This window comes from Arachis ipaensis, chromosome B01 (assembly GCF_000816755.2).
Source record: "Arachis ipaensis cultivar K30076 chromosome B01, Araip1.1, whole genome shotgun sequence".
NCBI classification, from domain to species: Eukaryota; Viridiplantae; Streptophyta; class Magnoliopsida; order Fabales; family Fabaceae; genus Arachis; species Arachis ipaensis.
Window position 1 is genome coordinate 101,176,107 of NC_029785.2, and position 11,391 is coordinate 101,187,497.

Sequence of the window (11,391 nt, forward strand, 5' to 3'; positions counted from 1 at the left end):
GTAATCTATATTTTGTTTCATCCTATATGTCCAATATTTATTATATTTGTATGCTTGCATATGATTGAGGCCATTATTTGTTTAAACTCACTTATCCAAATTAAGCCTACCCTTTTCAATTACCTTTGTTAACCACTTTGAGCCTTTAAATCCCGTTTGTTCTATATTTCACCACATTACTAGCCTTAAGCGGAAAAACAATTGTATATCCCAAATTGAATCTTTGGTTAGCTTAAGATAGAATTGTGTGTGCTAGTTAAGTATGGGAAATTGTGGGAACAAAAGTTATTAAGGGAATGTATCATGATAATACAATGGGAATTTGGATACCTACTCATGTGAAACTATAAAAAAAATCAATAAATAAATAAGGGGACAAAATTACCCCAATCCTGAATTAAGAATTCAAAGATCAATGCACATATGATAAAATTAAAATAAAAAGTTGATACATGAGTATGGAATGTAAAAGGGAATTCTGGGTAGCTAGGTATGAATTCTAAGGTTACACTAAATATATATAGGTTGGGTTAAAGCTTGGGTTAATTAAAGATTCAATTTATAAGCTCACTTAACCATATATGTATCTCTACCCCTACCTTGGCCGCATTACAATCTTGGAATGACCTCATGATGTTTGCATTGGTATATTAACTGTTGTTGATTGGTTAGGAGAAGAACAAAAGTTAGAGAACATGATTAGAGAAGGATAGAGTGATTACCCTATACACTAGAGAGATTAGAGCGTACATACATCATCAGTGAGGGTTCAATGCTTGAATTTTCATGTTCCCAGCTTTCATGAGCTATCTTCTTGCACTTTTATCTGTCTTACTGTATAATGATAGAATTAGTGGAATTTGATTTGCAATTGTTTTGAAGAACCTATTTACTTTTGATCAAGTGGGTAAGAATCATATAGTTGTATTCATGTATATAGGATTGCATTGCATTGCATGAGTTTCTACATGTTCATACTTATTTATTTTATCTCCTTCAATTAAGCATGAGGACATGCTAGTGTTTAAGTGTGGGGAGGTTGATAAACCACTATTTTATGGTTTATATTGTGTTTAATTGTGTGGTTTTATCATGATCCTTACCCACTTATTCATTAATTTAGCATGCATTTATATTTCCTTCCTGAAATTATTACATGATTGAAAACTGCTTCTAGAGACTTTTAATTATGCATTTTAATTCTCCTTTATTCCATTCGATGCCGTGATCTGTGTGTTAAGCGTTTCAGGCTTTATAGGGCATGAATGAGTTGGAGATTAGAAAGGAAGCTAGAAAAATGGAAGGAACACAAGAAATTGAGGAGATAACCAGTGAGAAATGACGCGGCCGCATGGCTCACGCGACCGCGCAAAAGAGGAGAAATCGCAGTGACGCGGCCGCATGACTCATGCGACCGCACAGATTGGAAAAGCACAAGCGACGCGGAGGCGTGGACGACGCGAACGCGTGGCAGGGAAAAACGCGAATGATGCGTCTGCATGGATGACGCGATCGCGTGACATGCGCGATCAGCATAATCTGCAGAATTCACTGGGGGCGATTTTGGACCCTATTTTGACCCAGTTTTCGGCCCAAAACAGCAGACTAGAGCCAGAGAACATGCAGAAACCAAAGACAACATTCATTCTACAGAGTTTTAGTTTTGAGATCTAGTTTTTACTCCTCCCCTAGGTTTTCTCTCTAGACATTCATAGTTCTTAGGAATTACTTTTCGATTGCTCTTTGCATTGGGACAATGAGAAGAGTTATTACCTCATCAAGACTTCGTCATTCTAGTTCGTTTTCTTTACTTGGCTTACTCTTCCATGTTCTTTGCTTTGTTTAATTTTACCATTGGAATATCTTTTTGGATTATTTAATATAAGGATTATCTTTATTTTTAATTAATTATTTTAATTTTTATTTACAATGTCTTTCTTTAATTCCTTTTCATATGCTATGAATTTTACATTCACAATGAGCGTGTAGTTCCCTAACTTGATGGGGAGTTGATTGAAGGGAACCCTTGAGTTGGAAAGCTTAAAAGAAAGATTGTATTTGGGTTTATGGTTGGATTGCCTTCTAGTCACTAACACCAATCTCTTTTAATTAAGTGGATTGCAACTTGTGAACAGACATAGCATTCCAACTTGTTTGACTTTCTCTTACCTAGTAAAGGATAACTAAATAGGACAACTTTTAATTATCAATTAATCTTGAGAGTATTCCAACAATAATAGGGATTCCAACTAATCAACTCCCAATCAAGGCTTTTATTTACATTATTCAAATTCTCCAATTTAATTTCCTGCTTACTCAACTCAAACCTTTTTGAAAACCTCTAATTAATAAAATAGCACACTTTTCTGCAACTCGTTAGGAGACGACCTGAGATTCATACTCCCAGTATTTTAATTTTAAATTTCTGTGACACCTTTCTAAATTGATAAGTGGATTTCTGGCGAGTTAAGAACTATACTTGCAACGTATATATTTTAACAATTTTTAATTCGCCAATTTTTGCTACCATCAATTTTTGGCGCCGTTGCCGGAGAGTTGCAATAGAGTGCTAAAGTTATTAATTAGAATTTATTTATTTGCATTTTATTTTATTTTGCTACTATGAGCTGCATGTTTCTTTCGTCAAATGACGCGTTCACTTCCTGATCCAAGCTTGCCAATATTCGATCCTGAAATTGAAAGGACTATTTCACGAATAAGGCGAGCTCGGCGTCGGTTAGTCCTCTCTGAGGGCGGATCTGAAACATCAGTTGAAGAAGAAACCAGCCCCCGTTCTACTGATTCGGTTGATTCACGTGCAGATGACATGGCAGAACCTAGGAGAATTACTATCCAGGAGGAAGGAGCCCCTGATTTTACAATGCAACCGTTTCAAGCACATCACCCAGCGGTGGCTACAGATTTTGAAATAAAGACCGCACTGCTCAATTTGATGCCCAAGTTTTATGGCTTACCTGCTCAAGAGCCTATCAAGCACCTGAGAGATTTCCAAGCAGCCTGTTCTACTGTCAGGCGTGATGGTGCAGATGAAACTTCAATTAGACCAAGGAATTAGACCAAGGAATTGGCTATTGATCAAGATTTGAGAGATTAAATTACCAAGGAATTGGAATTCAATCACTTAAGATTGACAAGGAGATTAATGAATGCATTGATTGAGGAAGAGATGAAAATGAACTTGATCCGGAGAATGCAACATCTCCTGAGCCCAATGAATTCCCCATTTCTGATCTTACCCATTCTCTTTACTTTCTGCCATTTACTTTTATGTTCGTCTTCCTCATTTCCCATTTAAGATTCTGCAATTTATTTTCTGTCATTTATATTCAGTTCTTTATTTCCAGCATTTATAATTTTTGCTGTTTACTTTTCCGCCATTTAATTTTCTGCAACTCTCAAATCAACTTCTGCTTAGCTCAACTAGAAAATTCCTCCGATTAAAGTTGCTTGACCAATCAATCCCTGTGGGATTCGACCTCACTCTATTGTGAGTTTTTACTTGACGACAATTCGGTATACTTGCCGAGGAAAAATTGTTGAGAGACAAGTTTCCGTGCATCAAGTTTATGGCGCCGTTGCCGGGGATTGATTTTGTATCAACAATGATTAAATTGGTTGATTACCTAGATTGAGCATTTTTCTTTTGTTTGATTTAATTTCATTTGAGTGATTTACTTTCAGTTATAGTTATTTTCTTTCCTTTACCCATTACCCGTTTGTAGTGTTCTCTTATTTGTTACAATTCAGTTCACTAACCCACTAACTGTTTGATATATTGCATCACTCACACTAACAGCATTTCTGACAAGAATACTTCCTACATTTATCTCTTTCTTGCTTGTGCCTTGTTGGTTGTATGATAGGTAGAAGAAGCAAGGATTCAACTTCCTTTGATTCTGAACCTGAGAGAACCTTCCTTAGACTAAGGAAGGAAGCAAGAGAAAAGAGAGTCGTTAGTGCTGAGGAAGAGGAGGAGTATTTTGAACCAGACATGGATGAGAATATGGAGAACCATCATGAAGAAGAGGCTCAAAACCATGGAAGAGAAGGTCCAGTGCATCATGCGGGACAAGAGAAAAGGGTTCTGGGATCTTACATAAACCCAAACCCAGGAAACTGTGGAAGTAGCATCCAAAAGCCAACCATACGTGCCAATAACTTTGAACTAAAGCCATAGCTCATCACCCTCGTTCAGAACAACTGTTCATTCGGAGGAAGTGTCCAAGAAGACCCCAATCAACATCTCACCACATTCTTGAGGATATGTGATACTGTGAAGTCTAATGGTGTTCATCCTGAAACCTACAGACTGCTTCTGTTTCCCTTCTCACTCAAGGACAAAGCATCTAAATGGCTGGAATCCTTCCCAAAGGAGAGTTTAACAACCTGGAAAGATGTGGTGAACAAATTTTTGGCGAGATTCTATCCTCCTCAAAGGATCAACAGATTGAGAGCTGAGGTACAAACCTTCAGGCAACAAGATGGTGAAACTCTCTATGAAGCATGGGAGAAGTTCAAAGACTTAACAAGAAGGTGCCCGCCAGATATGTTCAATGAATGGGTGCAGTTACACATTTTCTATGAAGGTCTTTCTTATGAATTAAAGAAGGCAGTAGACCACTCTTCCGGGGGATCTCTGAACCAGAAGAAGACCATTGAAGAAACCATAGATGTCATTGAGACTGTAGCTGAGAATGATTACTTCTATGCTTCTGAAAGAGGCAATATTAGAGGAGTGATGGAGCTGAACAACGTGGATACACTGCTGACCCAAAACAAGATGATCACCAAGCAGTTGGCTGACCTTACCAAGAAGATGGAGAGGAATCAAGTAGCAGCAATCACTGCCTCATCATCAGCTCAAGAAGGAGTGAATACAGAGGCAGAGGGTGATCAGGAACAAGCCAACTACATTGGAAATTTGTCTAGGCAAACTCATGATCCATACTCCAAAACTTACAATCCTGGTTGGAGGAACCACCCAAACTTTGGGTGGGAAAATCAACAAGATCAGAGACGCCACAACCCCAACAACAATGCAGCTTATCAACGTTCCACACAGAGATCATATCAGGACCCACCTAACAACATCTCTCAACATCCATATCAAAACCAAAATGGCCATTCTCACCCCTCCAATCTCAACACACCATCATTCGAAGATAGACTCTCAAGGATTGAGACCCTACTTGAAGGCATATGTAAGGAACTCCAAGAGAATAAGGTGTTCAAGGAGGAGGTGCGAGCTAATATCAAAAACCAGGGAGACACCATTAAGAGGCTAGAATTTCAAGTGGGATACCTCTCTGAGAAGATTTCCAAACCTACTGACAGCTTCCCAAGTGACACAGAGAAAAACCCGAGAGGTGAAGCAAAGAAAGTAAGATGGGAAGACTGCAAGATGGTCAATATAAGTGATAAGGGGACTGAGGAAGAGCTGAACAAACCCTTCGAACACTCTGGAGATACTTCAGCAGAGAAGCAGGAAGAGGGTCTCCAAGAAACCAAAATTTCACAGAAATAGATGCTGAAACTCTATGCACTTTTCCCCCAAAGACTCAAGGGTGGTGTGGAAAAGAGAATATACTCAAAGTTCCTTGATATGTTTGCATCTCTCCATGTAAACATACTATTCATCAAGGCTCTCCAACAAATGCCCTCGTACATTAAGTATATGAAAGAGCTGCTGACCAGGAAAAGCTCACTCAAAGGAGGACAAACAATAGTGATGAATAAGGAGTGCAGTGCTCTCATTCAACCAGAGTTACCTACAAAAAGGAAGGACCCAGGGAGTTTTCACATCTCCTGTGCCATAGGAGAAATAATGTTTGACAAAAGACTCTGTGACCTGGGAGCAAGCATCAACTTAATGCCTTTATCCCTTATGAAGAAGCTGCAGATCAATGAGCTAATGCCCACAGACGTAGTCATCAGGCTGGCTGACAAAACTCAAAAACAAGTAGTAAGAGTGGTTGAAAACGTGCTGGTAAAGGTTGGAAACTACTTTCTTTCCACAGACTTTGTCATATTGGAAATGGAAGAGAGTCACCTTCACCCAATCATATTAGGAAGACCATTCTTAGCTACAGCCCGAGCGCTTATAGATGTGGAGCGAGGAGAGCTAATACTGAGGATACATGATGAACAACTTACTTTCAATGTCTTCAAACCCTCACAAGAAGCAGATCAAGAAAACAAGGAACCAAGGGAAGATCACAACAAAGCATTGGTGGAAGAAACAAGCACTGAAGCACAAACTGTACACCTGGGAATTCCTTTGGTTGCTGAGCAAAATAGTCAGGAGGTGTCACAGCTAAAAGAAAACCAAGAGGAGCCTAAACCACCAGAGTCATATGAGACCAGCAACAAAATTTCATTGGAAAAAGAGGCCACAAAGAGCAGGGCAACAGTAAAAGAAACAAAGAAGAAGGCACCAAGGAGGTGGAGGAACAAGAAGATCCCTACAGAGGATTTCTCTCCAGGGGATAAAGTGATCTCAGTTTATTTCCCAGTTATCCCATCTCATCTCCCCACCATCCCATCTTAGCTACCTAAAGTTTTCACCATCAACAGAATCCTCTCCTTAGAGCATGTGGAGATTCTTGATGAAGCCAATGGAGATAGGTTTACTGCGAGGGGTAAAGATCTGAAGCATTACCAACCACCCTGATAAAGTCAGAACGTCAAGCTAGTGACGCTAAAGAAGCGCTTCATGGGAGGCAACCCATGTTTTATATGCTTTTAAAGTAGTAAATAATGCAAGGCTCATGAATTCCAAATCAACTTTGACACATACTTGAATGAATCTTTTTATGCAGCACATAGTGAAGAACAAGTTTGGTGTTCAAGGAACACTAAGAGGACATAAAAATCATGTCACTCTTAGCACCTTGAACAAATCTTTTTACACCACAGTGCCACAAACTAAGTTTGGTGTCACCAATGTTGCATACATGGACAGTTAATTAGTCAGTCAGTTGGTTTGTATTCATGAATAAGCACTTACCATTTAGAAACAAAAATTTTAAAAAGTAGTTATTCTTTCCTTTTAAATTTTGCCGCCACTATCCACAAATTTATTAATCATATTTCTTTTATTGTGTAGGAGAATTGATGGGACAATTGAAGGAGGAGGTTTCGGCCATTTCAAAAGGAGGGACTATATACATGTCTCAAAGGGGAATGCATTGGGAAATGTTGCCATGCAACATTGGAAGAAGAACACGCTTGGAAACTGAACCAACCCCATCATAAAAGTGATGATCCTTGTGCCCATCCCATGCTAAACCCCATCCGTTCATTATAGGCCTACACATTCAATCCACACCTTTCATTTACTCACCACTTCTCTATATAAGAGGTTCTTATTCCATACTCCCATTCACACTCCAATTCCCATTCTCTGTACTTCCCACTTTCGGCACCCAACTCCTCTTACCCCATCAAAAACACCCTCACCCACTCCTTTAACTACACCCTATCCAAACCTAATCGAATTCCACCAGTAACTCATACTCCTTACCACCTTTACATACCAACTCCTATTCATGGCATTGTCAAGCTCTAAAAGAAGAAAGGGGAAGGAGCCTATGGAGCAACGCCCTTTTGATGAGAAGAAATTTAGAACCTTTCACCATGCATTACAATTCGGATGGATGGTTGATAAGGAGATCATATATGAGCTAGGCTTTCAAGTCAGAAAAACTGAGTGCCCCAAAATCACAGAGAAGGTGGAAAAGAGAAGATGGGAGCTCCTTACTGATCTAGTCGTAAAAGTGAATGCAACTCTTGTGAGAGAGTTTTATGCAAATACAGTCAGGTATGATAAGGCAGATGACTCCTATATAAGCTTCGTGAGAGGGGTGACCGTGGACTTTAGCCCCATAAGCATCATGAGGGCGTTAAAGCTATGAACCATACCATTTACAGAAGAAAGCTATCACTCCAGAATAGATAGCAGCCCTAATCATGACCAGATTGTGCAAGATATTTGTGTGCAAGGAGCTGATTGGGTACGAGATCCTCAAGGGAAACCCAAGTTCATCAAGAGAGGGGACCTCACTCCTGAAGCAAAAGGGTGGTTTGAAATTGTAAGGAGATCCATCCTTCCTGCCGGGAATAACTCAGAGGTGAATCTTAAGAGAGCAACAATGGTGCAATGTATACTTAAAGGAGGAGAGATCAAGGTTCATGAAATCATAGCCCAAGGTATTAGGAAGATGGCTGAGAAAAGCGACTCTGGAGGAAGGTTAGGCTACCCCAGCACTATTTTCTGTCTGTGTGACAAGGCTGGGGTGGTGTTCGAGGATGAGAACCCCGAGTGGATAAAAGTAGGCATCCCAATTACTGTTCGACGGATGCATGCTATTGCATCTCCCCTACCTTAACAAAAGCCAAGAAAGAGGCCAGTCCAGCAAGTGGTAGAAGGACAAAACCTAGAGGAGCAAGCCCCTCTGGACATGCACCAACTATAGAAAGCCATTGATGACTTATCTAGACAATACTTGGAAAATCAAGGGGCACAGAAAAAGCCTCAACTATAGTTGATGGATCGTCAAGAAGAATCACTTTCTAGATAGACGAATCAACAAGGGGAATGGCAAAAGCAAATAATGGAACAGCAACTGGAACAAGGGAAACAATGGGGTGAATCCTTCCACAGGATAGAGCAAAGGCAAGATCAACAACAAGAAGCCATCCAAAAGCTAATCAACATCCAAGCACATCAAGGTGCACACATACATGAAATGCATCGGAAATAATTGGAACAGGCAGAACTCTTTGACGAATACAGAGCGTTCGCAGAGGGAGTTTACATGAACGAGACTGGACATCATGTGAACACTCAAGCCAGGCTCGGATACTTAGTTAGACAACTGCCTATATTGCATCCGGGAATCACAAGATATGAAGAGGTGAAAGATGACTTAGCGCGAGAAGAAAGAAAGAGGGTAGAAAAGAGTCATGAATCAGTAAGGAAGGCACTTGAGGAGTGGAAAAAAGCCAGACTGGCGCGGATACAAGGAAACACAAGTGGACACAAAGAGGACAAACAAGAGGGAGAGCATGGACACCCCCGTGAGTAAAAGGTGGTGGAGTTGTGACAAAAAACTAAGATTATGAACGTGCGTATTAAGTTTCTAGCACCGTTACCAAGGAATGAACCGTCACGATTTCTGCGCACCGTCATTCAACAGGTACCTAAATACGCAAAGTTTCTAAAAGATTTGTGCATACATAAAGATAAAATTAATAAATTAGAAACTATTCCTTTAGGTAGTTCTATATCTACTTTAATGGGAGATATACCTGAAAAATGTAGTGATCCAGGTCCATGTATGGTTAACTGTACCATAGGAGGTGTAATATTTTCTGACTGCATATATAATTTAGGAGCATGTGTTAGTATAATTCCATTGTCTATATATGATACTTTGAGGCTCCCTCCCTTAAAAAGGTTGGCAGCTCATTTTATGTTAGCAGATAAAAGCATTATTACAGTAGTTGGAATTGCTGAAGATGTATTAGTAAGCATTAAGGGGCTCACATTTCCTATTGACTTCTATATCCTGGAAATGCCCCCCTAATGACTCAGGAAGACCATCATCAATCCTGCTTGGAAGACCATTCCTAAAGACTTCAAAGTTCAAGCTTGATGCATTCTCAGGAACTTACTTCTTTGAGATAGATGGAAGAATAGTGAATTTCAGTTTAAATGAAGCTATGAAGCACCCTCTGAAAGATCATTCTATCTTCCAATACGACATTATTGATGAAACTGTAGCTGAAGTTCACCAAGAAGAAATAGAAGAGAAGCACATGGAGTAAGGTCCAAGTGTGGGGACACCCTCTGAACATAATAAAGACCCTTTGCCATTATCACTAGCCCCAAATGATCCAGAGCCTAGCCAAGAGCCTAAATCAAAATTGAAGCCCCTTCCTCCACACTTCAAGTATGCTTACCTTGAGGATAATCAGAAATTCCAAGTTATCATTGCAAGGGAACTCACTTCTCAACAAGAAGAGCAACTGCTCAATGTGCTGAGAAAAACATAAGAAAGCAATTGGATGGAGCTTGGCGGATATAGTAGGCATCAATCCCTAAGTTTGTGAGCACAAAATATTCTCAGAAGAGGAAGCAAAGCCTATCCGTCAGTGAGGGTTCAGTGCTTAATTCTATGTTCCCTGCTTTCATGAGCTGTCTTCTTACAATTTTACCTGTTTTTATTATATAATTTGAATTAGTGGAATTTGATTTATGTTTGTCTTGAAAAACTTATTTACTTTTAACCAAGTAGACAAGAATCATATAGTTGCATTCATATATATAGGTTGCATTGCATTGCATGAGTCTTACATTTCCCTACTCATTTATTTTATCACCTTAAACTAAGCATGAGGACATGCTAATGTCTAAGTGTGGGGAGGTTGATAAACCATTATTTTATGATTTATATTGTGTTTAATTGAGTGGTTTTTATCAATCCTCTACCTACTTATTCATATAATTTGCATGATTTTACAATTCCTTCCTAGTTAAGTTCTATGGTTGAAAACTTGCTTCCTAGAGATCTTTTATTTGTGTATTTTAATTCTCCTTTATACCATTCGATGCCGTGATCCTTGTGTTAAGTATTTTAGGCTTTATAGGGCAGGAATGGCTTAGAGAATGGAAAGGAAGCTTTCAAAAATAGAAGAAACACAAGAAACTAAGGAGATGACCAGCGAACAGCGATGTGAGCACGTGCCTCACGCGAATGCGTGGAATAGAGAAAATTGCAGCGACACGAGCGCATGCCTGACGTGAACGCGTGGATTGGAGTCTGCACGAATGACGCGAACACGTGGACGACACGTACGCATGACAAGGAAAATAGCTGAATGACGTGAACGCATGGACGACGTGTACGCGTGACATGCGCAATCTGCAGAAATAACAAAATACGCTGGGGGCAATTTTGGGCCGCATTTTGACCCAGTTTTCGGCCCAGAAACATAGAATAAAGCCAGGGAACATGCAGAGACTCTACACGCATCCATACACATTGAGATACATTGATATTAGGATTACTTTTAGTTTTAGATCTGAATCTAGATTCGCTTTACATTGATAGTTTATGCTTTTACTTTGGATTTTGGATGTTGAAGAGTCATCACCTCCGTAGAAGTTACTACTTTAGTTTGTTTCCTTATTCCTTTACTCTTTTCAGTTGATCATTGACCCTATTCAGATAATTATGTTGCATTTTAGATTTATTAATATATAGAGTTACCTTTACTTTTAATTAATTATTAATTCTCTATTTTATTTTATTTAATTCATTATGTCTTCTTATATTTTTCTGAGTATTAAATCCATGTCAATGGAGT